At 47.7% G+C, this 21,887-nt stretch overlaps 1 long non-coding RNA gene across 1 annotated transcript in view; it reads right to left on the bottom strand.

Moving 5' to 3' along the window:
* Nucleotides 1-21,887, bottom strand: part of LOC146829139 (uncharacterized) — a 59,052-nt gene that overhangs the window by 27,323 nt on the left and 9,842 nt on the right. Inside the window, exon 2 of the long non-coding RNA XR_014961916.1 lies at nucleotides 7,828-7,974. This is a non-coding gene — a long non-coding RNA (uncharacterized LOC146829139). The remainder of the gene's footprint in view (nucleotides 1-7,827; nucleotides 7,975-21,887) is intronic.

Below are 21,887 nucleotides of genomic sequence, written 5' to 3'. Positions count from 1 at the left end.
TAAGAGGACATTCTGACAGGAGGAAGAGCTCAATGCTATAGGAGGGGAACTGCCACTCTGCTTGCTGCTTTGTTGAGCTGGCCTGCTGCTTGCTGCATCTGTCCTGGTCGTCAAAGGATTGTACTTTGCTTTCTACATCCTACTTCCAAGGTTCTCCAAGGCCTCCTGTTAAGAAGTCTCAGGGCCATAAAATACTTCATCTTCTTTGAGTTCCAACCTGCCAAGTGGTGCCAATTCCATTTCTGGGCCCTTGGAGGTGGTTTTGCTGCTAAGAAACCAAGAACATCCAGCCATCGACTCTCAGCGCCTGTTTTTCAGATGCAGCACCCCGTGCAGTAGAGAAAGCAATGCATCGCCTCAGTGTGGCTAAAGATTCAATGCAGCGCCTGCCACGCGGCTGAATGATCGCTGCACCCTGAGACCCGGGCACTGTGTCACCAATGTCTGTGGCTCACACTCCAACTCCAGCGCAGACCCCGCGGTGCTACTGAAGAAATTGACGCATCACCTTCTTCTTGGCTGAGACACAGCAATCTGGATTTTCAACGCATTATCCATGTGCACCTAGTTCTCCATTGATGTGGCCCAGGAGTAAGGAACCGAGGTTGCATGTCCAGAGATCAACGCATCACCTCCGGTCACAGTAAGGAATTGACCCATCCCCTCGCCTGAGAGTAAGGAATTGAAGCATCTCCTTCTCTGCGCTGCAGTAAGGAATCGACACATCACCTCTCTGGGCAGTAAGGAACCAACGCATCACATCCCCTGGGAGTAAGGAATCAGCGCAACCCAGGTACCTTGCAATAAAAGTTACACATCCATAGTTTCCCAGGGAATGAACTGTTTTATAACGTTACTTGTGTATGTTGGATTTTTGTTGTTTTGGTCTTGTTTTATTCAGATAAATATTGGTTATTTTCCAAACTGGTCCATTTTGTAGTGTTTTCACAGTGTTACTGTGGGTGTATGTACAAATGCTTTACACATTGCCTCTGAGATAAGCATGGTTATTATTAATTGATTTATTATTAATATTAATTGATTTATAGAGTGCACAGCTACCCAACAGGGTCTCCCGGTGCTGGACAAAGCAGAGGCAGAGCCACACAGATGCTAGGCAGCAGAGACAAGAAAGAGATTCAAGCTTGGTGGCTAAAGAGAAAAGTCTTTAGGTTCTTATGGAATGCTAGCAGAGAGTGGCAGCTCCTAAGCTTAATTGGGAGAGAGTTGCAGAGTTTGGGGCCAGGTAAGAAAACGAGCGGTCTCTCATGCAGGCAAGACGGAACCTGGGTGCTGAGAACAGAAAGAGGCTGGATTATCTCAACTGTCGAACGGGCACATAAGGTGTTACCAGAATTTGGATGTAAGAGGAAGCCAAGCCGAGTTTGGCTCGAAACATGTAACATAAAGCTTTGAATTCTATACGCATGTTCACCTTGAGCAAATGTAATTTGTGAAGCAGAAGTGAGGCAGAAGCATATCTAGGCAGTCGAAAAAGAAGGCACGCAGCCGCATTCTGTATGATCTGCAGACGATGGACTGAGGCTTTATCTGCGCCCAGATATCAAACATTGCCGTAGTCCAGTCTGGATGATACCAGAGCCTGCATAACCGTTCCCTGGGCTGCCGGTGGAATTAGCCGAATGATTCTTTTAAGCCATTTGAGAACAGCAAAGCAGGTCGCATTGACCCTGGACACCTGAAGTTTGAGAGAAAGATAATTATCAGTAATAAAACCCAGGTTTTTAACTTTAGGGACCGAGGCAGGCAAAGGACCCAGAGTGTCAGGCCAGTGGTTAGTTCCCCAAAGTTCGGAGTTATTAACCAGAACGAGCAACTCAGTTTTAGTGCCATTCAGCTTCAGGGCATTGCCAAGCTACCAAGGGGGTGAGCAGGGATTGTCTTAGCTGTGTGACTCCCTTACCAGACTAGAATAAGGGTCCATACTTGGACAGGGCTCTTAGCTCTGCCGACTATAGTCCCCCATTTCGAACAGCCAGGAACCACAACAGGGTCCCGTAAGTGTGAATATCAGAATGGATGAAGCTTAAATGAAGTCAATAGACATTTGCTTAATTCGTGTTTCACCAAGCCAGCGATATTTCACGTTAGTAACCTCACTACAGACCTCAATGTGACAGGGTGCCTACACGTGAAGAAAATGCAAAGCAGTGACAATTTGCTCGAATGTTATCTACGAACAATAGCTCACATTTAGATAAAACATTATCTACAAACAACTTGAGCTTGATAGAAATGTGAAAGCTTAAGATTTAAAAAAAATAACACATGGATAATGTGAGAAGTTGTAATAAACCACTATTTAGGGATCCTTTGTGGAAGGTCCAATACAGCCACACTATTCAATGTAGTGTCCAAACTATTAGGGGTAAAACAGGAGCAAATACTTAAAGTTATGCCATTGATGAATCACAGCTATCTAACGGGAGTAGTAAGCTTGCAGACCAATGCATTTACTACAGCCAGTGTTGACGGCATCCCAGTCATTTTGGCCCATGGTTATTTTGGAGTCACTTATGGAATCTCCCAGTGAGATCCATGATTGCTCTGTTGACACTCTTCATTTAACTCAAACTAACATCTCTCTTACTTAGTTTGATGGTTTTGGTTTTGGTTCTTCTTTCAATACCACAAATTCAGATACTGGTCTCCACTGACGGCTAATTCTGCCATTAATGTCATTAGTAAAATAAGATTGCCAATTACACTTCTATTAGGAGAGCCCTCCTGTGGCACAGCACTATTACCAGCAGTTTCAATGTGAACAACTCAATCAACTGGCTATGAAGCAAAGAGTGCAGAAAGAGTGCCCCTCCCAGCTGAACACGGAGGGTTGCCACGCACAGCACGCTTAAATAATCACACTGAACAATGTCACCAACAATTTTAAAGATCAACATTTGCAAAAAAAGCATGTAGGGCAGCAAATAGGTTATCATCAGGCATGCCAAGGATTTGTATGGTAATGGCAAGGGGAAGAGGTGGGACAGAATCTGCAGAGCAGCAGCACTTATTTCTTAATTTTGCAAATACAAGTGTAAGTGGAATAAGGGTAAGTGGAATTTAGTAATTTGAATTTTAGCAGAGGGGGTAAAATATGATTGTCTCGAGTAGGGATGAGCTTACCCGAATGATTATTTTCAGAGTAATCTGAGATCACAGGAGGATACATACAACTGCCATTAGAAATGGTGGAGAGACCCGAGGCCCAGCAGAGTGCCCAAAGTGGAGATCCAGGGAAACAAGTGAAAAGTATGGCATGACTTGGCAGTGAAACCAGTGCAGAAACGGGTCTAGTGCAGGGTCCTTGCCTTCTGTTTTTTTTTTAAGTTTAAGTTTATTAAGAAAAATTGAATAAACACAAGAAAACTTCATATATAATGCGTACGACATAATAGGATTATGATCTTCAGCAAATAACAATTTATAAAAGTGGGAAAAGGAAAGGAAATGCGGGGGAGGGAGTCAGGAAGGACGGGAGAACAAGGGAAGGAGTATACAATATGATATTATGAGATTAAAAGTTGAAATAACACCTGAACTCAATCTCTATAAGCATAAGCAAGGCATTTAAAGTATACAGAGTAGCTGTAATAAGCAATACAACGAAAGGAGTAACCATAAGAGCATATGCAAATGAAATATAAAGACAACAAGAGCGTCAAGGAGGTTTCCGGACTTCATCAGAAGAGTTAACCGATATAGCGTTGGCTGAGGCAAAGCATGTTAAATAAGTGGATAGAGGGAGCCATAAAAGATCTCTTTTAATGGATAGAGATAAGGAAGTAAAATAGCTAGTGTCCAGTCTGTGATGAAAACAAACAGCATTCCACCATGCTCTGAAGGTGACTTTGTCTGCCTGCTTCTAATTGGAAGGTATTAAGGGAAGGGCTATTGCTAATAATAAATCAACTAGTTTGGGGTTGGAAGGTGTGTGGTGCCAGGAGAATGATAGAGAAGCTAAGAAAATGTTAGTGGGTGAAAATGAGATTTGGGTTTTAAAGATGTTGTTAATTTCGGACCAAACTAATTGCCAAAAGCGAGAAATGGGAGGACATTCAAAAAGCATGTGTTTTAAATCAGCAAGCGCACAAGGACAGGACCAGCATGCAGAAGAAGAGTTTGGAGAAAAAGAAGCTAGTTTTTCGGGAGTGAAAAAAATGCGTTGGTAAATGAAATAAAGGGTTATAGAAGTGTTGGCAGCTCTGGAAGTATTATGAATCTTGAGCCACAGCTTATCCCAAAAAGGGGTAGGCCAACATTCAGCTAAGTCTTTTTCCCAAGCCAATTCAGCCTTCCTTTTGTTCCTATTAGAGGAAAGAAATAAGCATTTATATAAAGAAGAAGCTGATGAGGGGGCCGAAAGTAATGGAAAAAGAGTTGAGCATCTGGAGGAGGGAATGGAGGTAGACGGTATGGAAAGAAGATACTGGGAAAGAGAGGAACAAAGTAAATCATATTGAGCCTTACAAGAGGATGGTAGAGAAAATTTTGATTGAAGATCCAACAATGATATAGGAATATTATTGAGTACTAGCTGAGAGATCCAGAGCAATCCTTTTGAGTCTCCAAGTTTTCCAATAAATCATACGATTTTTATTGCGTAATAAATTATTATGCTAAATGGGCTATTGATCTAACGAGGAAGATGAAGGATAGGAGGAAGGAAGAAGAGGGACAAGAATTTTATGTGTATGAGAAATGACAGGTTGACGAAAAAGAGAAAGATTTTAGTAAAGGCAAGAGATTCTTTAAAATCAAAAGGGGATAAAAAATATTTTTCTATATTCAACCAGACAGGAGGATGAATACATTGATCAGGAGAGAGCCAACGGGAAGATTGTTTTAAAGAAAAGGCATGATGATATGATTTAAAGTCAGGAAATTTAGGGCCTCCAGATGTCTTGTCAGCCTTTAGAGCCGATAGGGCTAATCGAGGAGATTTGTTTTTCCAAAGGAATTTAGTTAAAAGAGAGTCAATTTTCTTAAAGTAGACCTCAGGAATATGTAACGGAATCTAGAAAGGAGATAAAGAATCAAAGGAGAAAGCATCATCTTGATGGAATCTAATCGTCCCCACCAAGAGAGAAAAAGAGGGTGCCAGCGATCAATAGAGTCAGATAGAGTCTTAGTAATATGATCAAAATTTATCTGTAATATTTCCAAAATGTTTGAAGAGAACCACAAGCCTAGTTATTTTATCTTAGAGGTTTGCCAGGAAAAGCCCGTATGTATGAAGTCTTGCTTAAAACAGAGTATATTTAGGGGAAGAACCTCACATTTGTCTGAACTGAGACGATAACCGGCTAATTGATAGAAAATGTCAACTTGAGATAAAAAAGAGGGGATGGATGTAGACGGATTAGAACAATATAAAAGAATATTGTACGCGTATACAGACAATTTGACATGAGAGGTGTCAAGCTGGAAACCAGTAATCTTAGCATCTAACCTAATTTTAGTTAAAAAGGGTTCTAATGTTATTATAAATAAAAGAGGAGAGAGGGGGCATTCTTGACGCACTCCTCTAAAGAGTGGAAAATATTCTGAAGTTTTGCCATTAACAAAAATAGAAGCTCTGGGACCTGAATATAGTAGAGAAATAAGAAATATTAGTTTAGGTGGAAATCCTATCCATTTTAGTGCCTGAAACATGAAATCCCAACCAATCCTATCAAATGCCTTTTCTGCGTCTAGTGCTGTAGCAGCAATCGGGTAATCAAGAGAGGAAGCTTTATCAAGAATATTAAAAAAGACTCTGGATTTTTCAGATGAAAGACGACCTTTTACAAATCCGGATTGTTCCGGGCCAATGAGGTTAGGTAAGATAGGATCAATGTGGAGTGCCAGAATTTTTGCAAAGATCTTATAGTCCAGATTAATTAAGGAAATTGGCTGATAGTTTTTGCAGAGAGATGGGTCTTTATTCTCTTTAGGTATTAAACAGATCATGGCCTCTTGATAGGTTCCAGACGAAGAGCCTGTCGTGATAAAGGCATTATAAAGTGATAAAAGTTGAGGGAGTAGGAGATTCACAAAATGAGCGTAAAATTCAATGGTAAATCCATCCGAACATGGAGCTTTCCCACTTTTCAGTACCAAGACTGCATGTGTGATTTCGGACAGAGTGATATCAGTTTCTAAAGAAGAGAAGTCAGTATCATAAGGTGAAGGGGGTTCGATGGATTGAAAATAAGTAGACAGATCAGTTGAATTTGGTTGTTGTTCAGGGGTAACAAGAATTTAACAAGTTGGCTTGTTAAATTCGGATCAGATAATTTTACATTTTTGAAAAAAGAAACAAATTCATTCAGAATATCATTATCTTTAAATAAAGATATACCTACTTTATTCCTTAAAGATTCTATTTTAGTCCGTTCACGTCTTATTTTCAAGTAAAACGCTAACAATTTACCCGTCTTATTTTGACCTCCATATTAACGAGCACTGCTTTTTAAATGTTAAGATGATATGGCTTCAGTAGATATTTGATTAAAAGTGAATTTTGCTTCAATGAGGTTCTTTAACGCAGATTAAGAGTTCGAGTGGTAGTAAGAGTACTCAAGTTGTTGGCAAGCAACTGGGAATTTTTAGCCTCAAAACCTTTTTTCTTTTGTGAGACAAAATTTATAATTAAGCCTCTGACAACAGCTTTGAAAAAGTCCCAAATCATTACAGGAGAAGAATTCGGGGTAGAGTTGAAGGAAAAGAATTCAGAAGCAAAGGAGGTGAATTGGCTTGTTAAATTCGGATCAGATAATTATACATTGTTAAAACGCCATCTACCTGCATGGGGAGAAAAAGGTATCAATTCAAAGTCAACAAAAACTGGAGCGTGATCTGATATTAAAATAGAGCCAATTTCAGAATGGGAAACTTTTTGAGATAAAGATTTACTAAAAAAGAGATAATCTATACGGGATTGTGAGTGGTGAGGAGGGGAATAAAAGCTATATTCTCAAATGTCTGGGTTGCAAAGCCTCCATATATCAACTAAGGATTTTCGGCGTATGGAGGAAGTAAATTGTGAATGCATCTTTGTGTTAGGGAATTTAACAGAAGAACTTCTGTCTAAGATGGGATCAAAAACTTGATTGCAATCACCACCAAAAATAATATATTCATCATCAAACAAAAGAAGTTTATCAGATATATGAATCCAAAAAGCATTATCGACATTGACTGGTGCATACACATTAAAAAGAACTAGAGGTATTTGATTTATAAGTGTTTTGACAATTACCCAGCGACCTTCTAAATCAAATTCTTGGTGAACAACTGAGATCTGATATTTCTTATGATACAAGATAGACACTCCATTTTTCTTACCTAGAGCAGGGGAAGAAAAAACATTGCCTACCCAATTTCGTTTCAATTTAGACGCTTCGCTGACTGATAAATGTGTCTCTTTGATTAATGCAATATCAGCATTTAATCTAGCTAGATGGGTTATTACCCATTGTCTTTTTATAGGGTTATTTACTCCTTTAACATTCCATGTTACAACTCTAAAAATAACTAATCAAATTGAACATGAACAATTGTTGTGTAAACAATGTAAGAAGCTGAATTTTTGCTGAAAGAGGAAAAAGAATTAGATAAGAAAAGATTGAGAAAGAAACTCACGATTGAAGAAAGAGAGGAGAGAAGCACAAGAAAGTTGCTGTAAGGTGTATAAAAGAGAGAAGACAAAAGGAAGGAAGAGAGGGACAGGAAAGGAAAGAAATAGGAGAGAGCACAACACTGAACAAAAATACAATACAAATCCAACAATTGATAATAGAGAAAAATGTCAAAAAGACATACCACAAAAGCACAATAAGAATGGGGATGTTGCAACCATATGAGAAAGGGAGCACACTGGACTGAAGACTCCATGAGGACGCGGCAAAGGGAAAACAGCCTCCAGGCATACACAAAGATACCATAAATCAAAGGGCCACAAAACCGCACCTAAAAAACCCAAAAAGAGGAGATATTAACAGAGGATCTTTACAACGTAACAAAATACAGCAGGGAGGAGGATAAACACAAACAATGGCATAAAGTTGCTGGGATATTCAAAACAATTATGGTCGAGGGATATCCATAGATTCATCTCTGCAGGAATTCAGGAATTGTTGAAGTAGCTCCGGATCTTCATAATTTGTCGTTCTGTTGTTATAAGTCACTTTGAAGAGGCAAGAGTGGAACAGGCCATAACAAGCATTCAGAGCGCGAAGGGCAGGCCTCATCTCCAGAAACCTCTTTCGACGATCTGCAGTAACTTTGGCGTAGTCTTGCGCAAAGAAAAGATTTGAACCATTCCAAGTAATCTTACCCTTCTGTTTGGCAGCTTGAATGACTTTAAGTAGATCTGTGTACTCTAAAAAGTACAAGATAACACCTTTAGGCTTTGTTGAAGAGGAAATAGACGAACGAGAAATTGTACCCAAGCGATGAGCTCGTTGAATATTCAGAGTTGGAGAAGTTGGAAGTCCAAGAAGCGTAGGTAGAAATGATTGGAAAAAGGATATGGGATTAGATCCTTCAAGACCTTCCGCAAGCCCGTAAATGCGTAGGTTGTTACACTTATTGCAGTTTTCCAAATTTTCAACTTGTTGTTTAAGATTTTGAATTTCTCTGTGTAGGCATGGAACTTGGTCAGTGACAACTTGGACTGAAGCAACTCTTCTCTCAAGATCGTCAACTTTTTGTTCAGTTTGTGACCAGTTATCCTCAAGGTTTTGAAGACAATAATTTGTTTCTGCCATGTAGGGCTTGAGTGAGCGAATTTCCTCAAGTAACAGCTCCATAGAAATAGAAGAGGAAGGATTGTTAGGGGAAGGAGGATTTGTTTTCACTGGTTTGCCTGACGTAAAAGAAGAAGTGGAGTGTATTTTAGAAGAGATTTTAGAGCTTGGGCGTGAGGTATGAGGAGAGGAGCCCTTTGTTGCAGAAGCATCAGTAAGTACATCTTCCATATTATCCTGCAATACACTGAATGGATTGATATCTTCCAATGTCACTTTGTTCGTAGTATTTTGTTGAGTACTACTATGGTTGGAGCGTGGCATTGCCATTTAAGGAGTGAGAAAAGAGAAGGAATGAAAAAAACAGCTACAGAACATAAAACGGCGGCCAGAAATATTATAAAAACTGTTAAGTTGAAGGTGCCTATAAATGACCACCAAAAATCAGCATGCTGTTAAGAGGAACCCAGCTGTGGAAGAAAATGAGGAAAAAGTTTGAGCAGTCCCAGTAAAATGAGCTTTTTCAAACTGAAGCGTGAGGCAGGAGACAAGCAGGAGGCACGGGGATCGGTAATTAAACAAAATGGCGGTCGCGCCTCAGCCGTCGAACTGCGATCGGCAGAATGCCAAAAAAGGTCATGTTTCTTCTCACCCCGTATCTCTGCAGAGGTCTCATTCCATGCAGCAGGTGTTCCGCTCGTGACTGCTGTGGTTTCGAAGACCGGGTGACCGTAAATAATACCTGGAGAGCTCCTGTTACACTACGTTCCCACGGAGCTCCCCAGAGCGGTGGCCATTTCCTCCGGCTCCTTAGCCACGCCCCAGGGTCCTTGCCTTCTGCCCGAGGTCCAGACACCACAGTAGTGTTGCACTCTGCACATGGTGTGCATGCCACCGTTTCTCTCCTGATGTGACATCCCAGAATGTCCTGGAACGTAGTGGAGACCAGCCTCAGAGCCGGAAAACCCAGCAGACAGACTCACGAACACAGTGGCAGGGCATGGCCTCCCTCCAGAGAGCTGAAGAAGGTCATAAACGGGGAGTGAGCAGAGGTAAAGCCGGACCCACCCAAAGTGTAATTGTGAAGGTAGCAGATGAAGTGCCTCATTCACAATATTATGAATTTGCAGCCCAGAAAATAAGCCGCAAAACACAGCAACAGATGTAAAGTTGCATGTTAAAATCATGTCATCCAGTTGGTCCTATCCGAAGAACAGCCACATGATTTAAGCACATCCTTGATTGTTTTTGCATTTAGGGATCAATACAAAAATGGGCTTAAAATGAAATCAATGAAGTCACACTGAGTGTTCTGAGAGAATGAGAAACCTAATAGCATTGGCCCTGACTTGTTCTCCATGTTGTTAGTTATGACTTTATAGTGCATCATTGGTATTAGTTTGGCATTGCAGAACCTTTCAGTAAACTGGGGTATGGCACCCACATTTTCTCATCAGAGAGCATGTTTCGCTCTTGTGAAGGTGTGCAGTCAGTAGAATGAGAAAGCCAGTTTTAATGAGTTGTGAGTCTTTGGAGGGTAAGATGGGGTTGGGGCAGAGGTGGGGGGTCTGTACAAAATTGCTTATGTCTTTTCTCGGGTGATAGAGGTACTCACTGCCAGTAACATTTACCTGTACTGTAAGTAACAGACGGGTGCAAATGCTATTGGATGCCTTAAAAACATGACAATTACATATTTGGGCACACTGTGGTGTGTAGAGATGTTTCTTAATGTGTTCTTGTCTAGGCTGGTGGTAGGTCTGTCTTGGGGGCACTGTTGTTGTGAGCTAATTGATACCCACCGAAGAGGCATGACTGTGCTGCAGTGGATGCTTCTGCAGTATAGGTAAAGTCTACATAGCGCAGTTTTCATTTTACATAGTATCAATGTGACAAAAGCTGCAGTCTTGTTATAATATTTGGTTGCATTTTTCACAGAATAGACAAGACTAAGTTGATGGCAGAACCCTTTCCCCATGAACATTTTTTTTAAAGAAAAACAGCAAATTCTGAAATATCATATCATATAGTACATGATAATACAATATAGTAAACAATATAACAAAATATAATAAAAAAGTTTCAGAAGGTAAATCGAAACTGAAGAGTGAGCTGTATAGTGTGAGGTCAAATAGTTATATAAAAACAACAGCAAAGAGCACAAAATCAGTTTGTAGTTGGAAGTGGTGCTGAAATTGAAGGCATTTCAGTTATTTTTTTTAACGTTTTATAGGAAATCATCATCATCGTAAAAACATTTCTAGGTTACTAAGTTATAATTCGGATAATCATAAAAGTACATACAGCAACTATATAATCACTTACAATTACCTAAAATACATCAAGCATGTGAGGCAATTAATCGCAGATGGAGTTCCAACAACAAAAATACTTTTTTAACAAGCATTTGCAATGCGATAGGTCTCGCATTTACGAGAGTTTGAGCTATTGGCAATGCAATAGCTTAAACTCTCGCAAATGCGAGACCGATTGCATTGCTAATATTTGTTTAAGAGCGCCCATGAGGAGCTTTCACCTTCCTGGAGACCGCCCCCTTTCTTTAAACTAACCGCGTCTAAAGAAAGGGGCGTGGCTGACATTAAAGTGAAACAACGGCATGGGCCGCTTTGACAAAAAAAGCATCTGTATGTCAAGTTGACAAACATATTTATTTTTTGTAATAGCGCCTATGCCGTGCTTTCACTTTAATAGCGGCTGCACATCTTTCTTTAGACGCAGCTTGTTTAAAGAAAGGGGCGTGGCCTCCATGAATGTGGAAGCGCCTTATGGGTGCTAGTAAACAAAAACAAAAACATTTGTACCCCGGCTGCTATACTTAAAGAAGACCGCGCTGCTATAATAAATAAATAACAAAATGCGGCCGCTATAGCTAAAGCGGACCGCTATTAGTAAATAAAATTAAAGCGGGCGGCGTGTTGTGAGGTAGTGAGTGGAATAGGGGCAAAATATTAAACAAAATAGTGCTCACAGCCAAGATAAAGCAGACAATGTAACAAGACAAGTAAAAGGTCCAGTTATTATGGGAAGTGACAAATGCAGACAAGGCGGTACCAAGGAGGGACTAACAAGCCTGATAACGAATCGGAAACTAGCGTTTAGGAAGGACAATGACACAAGCCAAATAAAAATATGGGTGGAGAGTGGGTGGGGCTTCAAGCCCATACTCCAATACAGCATGCCTCACAGCAGCACATGCGATGCCCAGGCTCGTCCTGAAAAATTATGCAAGCCACAACACTGAGGAGGAAAACCTGATGTGGAGTGGGCTAGGCTGAAATGCCTCTAACGGCAGAGCGACCGAGGCAGAGCAGAACATTGCTGCAAATGCATGTGCAGGGGCAGTAGAAACAATGCAATAGCATTGAAGAACATGGTAAATGAGACATACATTATTGTAAACTATACACCAGTAAAGGAAATAACAAAGTTCTCATCTTGAGTGCAAGCAGCAAGAAAAGAGGAATTGTTGTTCTTAGTCAAGATAATTATTGAGTTACTCAACATGCTGTACATACCGAACAGGTTGAGCTGTTATGATGTCACTGTTTGTAGTTCTTTTACCAGTCTTTTCTGAATAATTTGGTTTTTTCCTTGCTTAGCTGCTGTTAATAAAAAGCAAGAAAAGACAGCATGATATAAGCCTCTGGTCTTGTGATAAAACCTCTAGAATATACCAGCACTGTGACCTTCAGGCAAATAGCGTTCACTAGAGCAAGCCCCTGGAAATAATTTTCTGTTTGAACTTGTGCCTTGCTACGCTTACAACTAGGCCCCTAAATTAGGACTGTAGGTGAAAGACTTTATTTAACCTCCCTAGATAGGCTTTAATTTTTTTCTCAACACTCACTATGAAAACCATCTTTTCTCCCTAGTAATCCGAGGCTGATAGCCAAGTGTTACTCCGTCAAAAAGTAAGTAGGCCATAGGGTGTTCAGTACCAACTCTTACGGAACAAAAAGCCCGGTTTTTCAGAGTGCATCGCAGTCTCAAATGGGCATACACAAAAATGATGGTCCCTTCACCTGCCTGAACTGCAGCTTCTCCTGCCTTGAAAGCGCTGAGATGCCTGCCACGACAGAACCCAATCAGCTTAGATGCATCCTGATCAACACCCGCTCCACACACAAACACGCTGTCGAACTCTGGGACCTACTCAACACCGCATCACCGGACGTCGCCTTCCTGACCGAGACCTGGATGAATGAAGCCTCCTCACCAGACCTCGCCATAGCCATCCCAGACGGGTACAAGATCACCCGCAGAGACCGCACCAACAGGGCCTGAGGAGGAATCGCCATCGTTCACAAAAATACCATCAGGGTCTCAACAAACACCAACGACACCCTCAGCACCGCCGAACACATGCACTTCCAGATCCACACGGACCCCAAGACCACCCTAAGAGGCACCCTCTTCTACAGACCGCCAGGACCCCGGCCTCAATTCTGCGACTCCATCGCCGACCTCAACAGCACGCATGCGCTGACCTCCACCGACTACATCCTCCTCGTAGACCTGAACTATCATCTGGAGAACAACAACGACAACAACTCCTCCACCCTGATCGACAACCTCACCAACCTCGGACTGAAACAGCTTTGTCACAACGCCGACCCACATCGCCGGCCACATGCTAGATGCCATCTTCTCCTCAAGCCCCCACGTCACCTTCAGCCACGCCTCCGAACTCACCTGGACAGACCACCACTGCATCCACTTCTCCTTCTGAAAACCCCTCACACACCACCGCACCCTACAGACCCCCGCCACTGCTGGGGCAAAGTCACTGAAGAACAACTATCAATTAATCAATCACTGTATTTGTAAAGCGCACTACATACCCGAGAGGGTCTCAAGGCGCTGGGGAGGGGGGTGCTACTGGTCGAAGAGCCAGGTCTTGAGGAGTCTTCTGAAGGCCAGCAGGTCCTGGGTCTGTCGTAGGATGGTGGGGAGAGTGTTCCAGGTCTTGGTGGCGAGGTAGGAGAAGGATCTGCCACCGGCTGTGGTTTTTCGGATGCGAGGGACTGTGGCGAGGGCGAGGTTGGCTGAGCGGAGGCTTTGGGTGGGGGTGTGGAAGCTGAGTCGGTTGTTGAGGTAGGTGGGTCCGGTGTTGTGCAGTGCTTTGTGTGTGTGGATCAGGAGCTTGAAGATGATCCTTTTGTTGGCGGGGAGCCAGTGCAGGCCTCTCAGGTGGAGTGTGATGTGGCTGCGGCGGGGGACGTCGAGGATGAGTCGGGCCAACGCGTTCTGGATGCGTTGGAGTCGTCTCAGGAGCTTGTTTGTAGTTCCTGAGTAGAGGGCATTCCTGTAGTCGAGTCTGTTGGTGATGAGGGCCTGGGTAACGGTTTTTCTCGTGTCGAGGGAGATTAATTTGAAGATCCTGCGGAGCATACGGAGGGTGTTGAAGCAGGACGCGGAGACGGAGTTGACTTGCCTGGTCATGGAGAGAGTGGAGTCGAGGATGACCCCCAGGATGTGTGCGTGGTCCGTGGGTTCCGGGGCTGTGCCTAGTGACGTGGGCCACCAAGAGTCGTCCCAGGCTGATGGGGTGGGTCCGAGAATGAGGACCTCTGTCTTGTCTGAGTTCAGCTTCAGTCTGCTGTCCTTCATCCAGTCGGCTACGGCCTTCATTCCTCTGTGGAGGTTAGCTTTGGCGGTGTGGGGATCTTCGGTGAGGGATATGATCAGCTGGGTGTCGTCGGCATAGGAGATGATGTTGAGGTTGTGTTGTCGTGCGATGTGGGCGAGGGGGGCCATGTAGATATTGAACAGCGTTGGGCTGAGGGAGGATCCCTGTGGGACGCCGCAGATGATCTCGGTGGTTTTGGAGCGGAAGGGTGGGAGGCGGACGCTCTGGGTTCTGCCGGAGAGGAAGGATGTGGTCCAGGCCAGGGCCTTCTCTTGGATACCGGCGTCATTGAGGCGTGCTGATAGGGTGCGGTGGCAGACCGTGTCAAAGGCTGCTGATAGGTCCAGGAGGTTGAGGGCGGCTGTTTCTCCTTTGTCCATCAGGGTCCGGATGTCGTCAGTGGCGGCGATGAGGGCGGTCTCAGTGCTGTGGTTGCTACGAAAACCGGATTGGGAAGGGTCCAGGATGTTGTTAACTTCGAGGTAGCGGGTCAGCTGTTTGTTGACAATCTTCTCGGTCACTTTTGCCAGGAAAGGGAGCAGGGAGATGGTCCGGAAGTTCTTGAGGTCCTTGGGGTCCGCCTTGGGCTTCTTCAAAAGGGCGTTGATCTCGGCGTGCTTCCAGCTTTCTGGGAAGGTTGCTGTCTCGAAGGAACAGTTGATTTTTTTCCGGAGGTGGGGCGCGATGGTTGCGCTGGCTTTGTTGAAGACGTGGTGAGGGCAGGGGTCCGATGGGGATCCAGAGTGAATGGAGTTCATGGTTTTGATGGTGTCTTCGTCACTGACGCTGGACCAGACGGTCAGGCGACTGGTGCGAGTGGTAGTCGCAGGGGTGGTGGATTCGGTGGTGGGTGCGGGGGGTCGGAGTTGAAGCTGTCGTGGATGTCGGTATTCTTGTGGTGGAAGAAGGTGGCCAGAGAGTCGCACAGGTCTTGAGATGGCGGGATGTCGTTGGTGTTGGAGCTGGGGTTGGAGAGTTCTTTCACGATGCTGAAGAGCTCTCTGGTGTTGTGTGCGTTGTTGTCTAGGCGGTCCTTGAAGGCGGTCTTCTTGGCGGTCCTGATGAGTTGGTGGTGTCTGCGGGTGGCGCTCTTGAGGGCTGTGTGGTTGTCTGGTGTTCGCTCGTGGAGCCATTTCTTCTCCAGCTTCCGACAGGTGTGCTTGGAGATCCGGAGGTCCTCGGTGAACCAGGCGGCTTTCTTGTTGGTGTGGTTGGTTGTAGAGGTCTTGAGAGGGGCGAGGGTGTTAGCGCAGTCGTTGATCCACTGTGTGAGGTTGGTCGCGGCGGTGTCTGGGTCGGTGGGGTCGGTGGGTGGTCTCAGGGCGAGGGCGGTAGTCAGTTGGTCCTCGGTGACCTTGCCTCAGCAGCGGCGTGGTAGCTGTTGGGTGCGGTGGTGTGTGGTGGGTTTTCTGAAGGTGAAGTGGACGTATCTGTGGCCGGTCCAGTGTGGTTCGGTGGTGTGGTTGAAGGAGACGTGGGGGCTTGCGGAGAGGATGCGGTCGAGCGTGTGTCCAGCGGCTTGAGTAGGTGTCGTTACGAGCTGTTTGAGTCCGAGGTTGGCGAGGTTGTCGATCAGGGCAGTGGAGTTGGCGTCGTTGTTGTTCTCGAGGTGGAAGTTCAGGTCCCCGAGGAGGATGTAGTCCGTGGAAGCGAGGGCGTGGGTGCTGATGAGGTCGGCGATGGTGTCACTGAACTGTGGGCGGGGTCCAGGAGGTCTGTAGATGAGAGTTCCTCTGAGGGTGGTGTTGGGGTCGGTGTGGATCTGGAAGTGCATGTGCTCGGCGGTGGTGAGGGTGACATCGGTGTTCGTTGAGATTTTGATGGAGTCTTTGTGGATGATGGCGATTCCTCCTCCGACTCTATTGGTGCGGTCTCTGCGGGAGATCTTGTAGCCCTGTGGGATGGCTATGGCGATGTCTGGTGCTGAGGTGGCGTTCAGCCAGGTCTCCGTCAGGAAGGCGACTTCGGGAGCGGTGGAGTCTAGGAGGTCCCAGAGTTCGATGGCGTGCTTGCGAGCGGAGCGGGTGTTGAGGAGGATGCAGCGGAGGTGGTTGGGTTCTCTGGCTGGTGGTGTGGAGGGTTGAATGCTGGTGAATCTGCAGTTCCGGCAGGTGAAAGGCCCCTGGGTGCGTTTCGGGGTGGCCCGGTAGCAGGGGTGGTCTCGTCTGGTGTTGAGTGCGTGGAGGGTGCTTGCGTCGTAGTGCAGTCTGGCATTGCGAGGGGTGCGGGGTCCAGGGGTTCTGGTGCTGGGTGCGGTCCAGGCGCGGACGGGCGCAGACGGGCTTGCCTTATGCGCGCCTTCGGCGAGTCCGCTGCGCGCAGCCGCTGCACGGCTGCTTCGCGGCCTCCATATGAGGGCAGAGGGAGGGAGGAGCAGCTGGGAGGAGGGAGCGGGGCGGCCAATGGGAGTGAAGGGGGCGTGGCTGCAGGGGCTCAGCGGCGGGGGAAAACCCAGGGAAAAAACGGCGGGAAAAGACGGCGGAAGAGGGATTACAGAGCACAGGGGTACAGAAAGCAAAACACAGGGGCACAGAATGAAAAAACAAAGTGGCACAGAAAGCCAAGCGCAGGGGTACAGAATAAAAAAGGGAGCGAGCAGTCAGGCGGCAAAAGCGGCAACGGAGGTTCAACCCACAGGGGGCTGCGTGGCGGATGGGGCAGCGACCTGCCTGGTGACAGGGTCAAAGTACAGACAAGCCTTGCACCCAACCCTCCGACTAACCCCACCAACCCCGATGAGAGTGCACTCAAGCTCGAACACTGGATGAGCGACTGCGCCAACACAGTAGCCCCGCTGAAAAAACCCACCAACAGAGACACCAGCAAAAGAGTCAGCTGGTTCACCCCGGAACTCCTCGACTCAAAGCGCACCTGCTGGAAATTGGAGAACAAATGGCACAGCGACAAGACTGCCCACAAAGACGCCATCCGCAACCACCACCACCTCATCAGGACCGCCAAAAGGACCTCCTTCACACACTGCCTTGACAACAATGCACACAACAGCAAGGAGCTCTTCACCATCGTGAAGGAACTCTCCAACCCCAACCCCAGCTCCAGCACCAACGACATGCCAACATCGCACGCCCTGTGCGACTCCCTCGCCACCTTCTTTCACCGGAAAATCATCAACATCCATGACAGTTTCAAATCCCGGACGACCCCTGCAGACCTCGCCACACCGGACTCACCGCACCCCACCTCCCACAAAACCCTGACAACCTGGGCCAACGTGAGCATCGAGGACACAATCAAGACCATGGGCACAATCCACTCCGGATCCCCGTCCGACCCTCTCCCACACCACATCATCAACAAAGCCAGCAATTCCATCGCACCCCACCTGCACAAAATCATCAACCTCTCCTTCGAGACTGCCACCTTCCCTGAGAACTGGAAGCATGCAGAGATCAACACCCTACTGAAGAAACCCAAGGAGGATCCGAGCGACCTCAAGAACTTCCGACCCATCTCCCTGCTTCCGTTCCCAGCAAAGGTCATCGAGAAGATAGTTAACACCCAGCTCACCCATCACCTCGTAGACAACAACATCCTGGACCCCTTCCAATCAGGATTCCACAGCAACCTCAGCACCGAGACCGCCCTCATCACCGCCATAGACGACATCAGGATCTAGACAACGGGAAGACGGCGGCCCTCATCCTCCTGGATCTCTCCGCCGCGTTCAACACCGTCTGCCACCGCACACTACGCATGCGACTCCAAGACGCAGGATCCGGGAGAAGGCCTTGGACTGGACCACCTCCTTCCTCTCCGGCAGAACTCAAAGAGTCCGCCTCCCCCCGTTCCGGTCCGAGGCCTCCGAGATCATCTGCGGCGTCCCTCAAGGATATTCCCTCAGCCCGACGCTGTTCAACGTCTACATGGCACCACTAGTACGCATCGCCCGACAACGAACTCAACATAATCTCCTATGTCGACGACACGCAGTTGATCCTCTCCCTCACCAAGGACCCTCACACCGCCAAATCCAACCTCCACCAGGGAATGAAGGCAATCGCAGACTGGATGAAGGAAAGCCGACTTAAGCTGAACTCAGACAAGACGGAGATCCTCATCCTTGTGTCCAACCCCTCAGCATGGGACGACTCATGGTGGCCCGCATCACTGGGGACCCCCCTGGCCCCCACCGATCATTCAAAACTCACCATGACCAAACAAGTCAATGCAGTCTTCTCCACCTGCTTCAACACCCTCCGCATGCTCCGCAAGATCTACAGATGGATCCTGACAAACACGAGGAAAACAGTCACCCAGGCCCTAGTCAGCAGCAGACTCGACTACGGAAACGCCCTCTACGCCGGAGCCTCGTCCAAGCTCATCAACAGACTGCAGAGAATCCAGAACGCATCTGCACGCCTGATCCTCGACATCCCGCGCCGCGACCACATCTGAGGAACCTGCACTGGCTCCCCGTCGACAGGAGAATCTCCTTCAAGCTCCTGATCCACGCACACAAGGCACTCCACAAGACCGGACCAGCCTATCGTAACAGTCGACTTTCCTTCTACGTACCCAACAGGAAACTCCTCTCTGCTGACCACGCCCTGGCCACGGTACTGCGCATCCGTAGAACAACTTCCGGAGGCAGGTCCTTCTCCCACCGCGCCACCAGGACCTGGAACACCCTCCCCCTCTACCTACGGCAAACCGAAGACCTGCTGACTTTCAGGAGACAACTCAAGACCTGGCTCTTCGACCGGTAGCTACAGCACCCCTCCCCCCCCCCAGCGCCTTGAAACCCTTACGGGTATGTAGTGCGCTTTACAAATAACATGATTGATTGATTAATTGATTGATTGATTGACTTCTGAAATGTAGAGGCTTTGGTGTTCAGCAGCCCACATTTTCAGTACTAGGTTTTTAGGATGTCAAACACTCAAATGTACACACACATGTTAATTTAATCATGGGATCTGTAAGTAAAATGCATAAAAGGAGCAGATTATGAACATGACGGCCCCCAGGGGAAGTGAAGGTCGCAGACAAGTCTTCCCCCGGGGTATTCGCGCAATGGCCGGAAGGACAAGGTGGGGGTGGGTATAGAGGAGTGAAGGAAGGAGCGGTAGTTGGGAGGGTATATAGGTGTCAGGAGAGGAAGACACCTGAGCACCACCGGGGGGAAAGTAAAAGTTTGTGGCGAGAGTTTGCGTGACGTTAGGTAATTAGCCGATTGGTCGATCGGTGGGGGTGTGTAATTGGCAGTTAGGGCAGGGCAGTGTAGGGAGATTTCCTCAACGTTTGCGGTACTCGAAGGCGACATCTGAAGTGGAGGCCGTCCGTACTGCACTGAGGTCTGGGCTAGACACGTCAGGGGACCTCCCACGGCAGGGCGTGTGGCAGCTGAGTGGGCCGGGATAGCCCGCTGGCCCAGGATGATGAATGTGGGAATTGCGGCTGCAGTGGTGGCTTGGCAGGAAGAGCCACCACTGGGAATCAAAGGCCGTTTCAGGTAGGGGGCAGGGGGCAGCTGAAATTGGTGTCTGGGAGGTGCGGGGGCAGGCAGCAGAGCCAGCTAGCACGTCTGCCTGCTGAAGCAAGCATGCCGCAATCGTTCGCGAGGGAGAGGGGGTGGGCGGGGGTACTGCACACACGGCAGCCCGCCTTCACTGAGGGAGACCCTGAGTTGGTATACGGCGGTGGGGAGGGCTGGCCGAACATATGCTGGCCCGACCGGGCGCTGGTACCGGCAGAACATGGAGTGGGCCTGGGGAGGGGGGTGTTTGCACATGTCTGGTATTGGGGGGGAGCGGGTAAGCCGCGTGGGGACAGGGGGAGGTTTCTGGTACTGGCGTATTGCAGCAGATCCTCCATTGGTTCCAGCATGGAGCCTTGGGATGGGGCCTACCCAGATCTTGCGGGGAGGGGGGCCTCCTTGCTTGTGGTTACGCTCCCAAAGGGGGGGATGGCCCGGGGGGGGTGTTGGGGGAGGGTTTTCTCAGCTCAGGGTGAGCTCCGGGGTCAAGGGGACAGAGGCGAGACCTCTCCTCTTCTGCTCCCCAGGGGACTGTTTTCAGATCTAGAAAATCCAGGATCAGCGGACTGCCCCGGAAGTTTACTGAGGCGGGGTTTTGGGGGGACGGCATCAGTAGACGGCTACTGCGTACCCTCAGCAAGTGTGGAGCCTCTTCAGGGGAGGGCGAGGCAGGGCTATGAACAAGAGCTGCTGCTCAGGAAGGAAGAGGAGGGGGTGGGCCTAGGGGGCAGTCAAGGAGCTGCAGGAGGCATTTGCCCGGGACTCAGAGTTAGGGTGAAGGACTGCCAGCACCGGACGAGGCCCGGTGGTGCTTGGTACCCACCTGGTTGGAGCGACCGGGTTGGGGGAACCAGGACCGGTGATTGAGGTTAACAGAAAGGGGTAATGCCGGCAGGGCGCACGACGTCCTCAGGACGCTGGCCGAAAGCAGTAGGGGGGTCCGCAGCGGCCTGCCCTCCGACGAGAGATCGCGTAGCGAACAATACAATGTTATGAATCCTACAAAGTAATTAATACAGTTTGTGAAAGATGGCCTTGATGTGGAGGGACAAAGTAAGGGGACTGTTGGCAGGGATGTTGAGGGACAAAGTCGGGGGAATGTGAAGGTGTACGACAGGGATGAGAGTGTGGAATGGAAGATTAAGTGCGAAAGGAGATGATGCTGAGTGGGGTGGCCAGAGAGGGTGGGGGGAAGTTCAGGTAACCAGGCTGTTTTGTTGTTTGTTGCAGGAGGCAAGTGCGGCCACAGATGGAGCTGAGGGCACGGAGGAAAAAGGGGAACAGCAGCTCCTGGTCAGGAGGAGGAGGTCCCGGATGGACACTCAGGTACAGGACTAAAGCTGAGGCCGTGGGATGGGGGAACGCTGGGCGAACGCAAGAACTTCAGCTGGTCGGCTGGGGTATGTAGGGGGCTGTGAGGGATGTGGCGCACATACAGGTGCTGCTGCGGCAGGCTTCAGGAAAACTGGTCGGGGCCCAGCGATGGGTAGGAATGGGTCCAGACGGACAATGTGTTAACCAGTGAAAGAAGAGAGAAGCAGTGGGTCACTGATCACTATTTGCCATGTGGGAGAAGAGCGCCAAATGGGGCTGGGGGTGCCAGTTGGCACACAGGCGGTCATCGGTATCACAACATTGGTCAGCATATGATGGTGTGGGGCCCGGGGGCCGGGCGGTTGCCCTGTAGCAGCTATGGACAACAGCAGAACGCTACAAAGAATAGTTTTTTTTTTGTTGGGCTACGAAATGTGGGAGACAGGTTACGGTCAGTTCAAACTTGGCTAAGCTGGGGGGGGCGTCAAAGCAATATGCTGACTCTACCCGCAGCTGGGCCGATCTAGCGATTTTAGCGGCCCCTTACAAAGGGTTCACTTAAACCAGAAGTAGAGAAGACTGACCCAAGGGGGGATGCGGGTTTTACTTGGGATGTTATCTAACAGACAGGTCATTTTGGGGACAGGGGAAACCGGAAGGTTCCGGTGCCAGA

The sequence above is a fragment of the Triturus cristatus genome, chromosome 5_2, assembly GCF_964204655.1.
Source record: "Triturus cristatus chromosome 5_2, aTriCri1.1, whole genome shotgun sequence".
NCBI lineage: Eukaryota > Metazoa > Chordata > Amphibia > Caudata > Salamandridae > Triturus > Triturus cristatus.
This window is presented reverse-complemented; position numbering and strand designations above follow the sequence as displayed.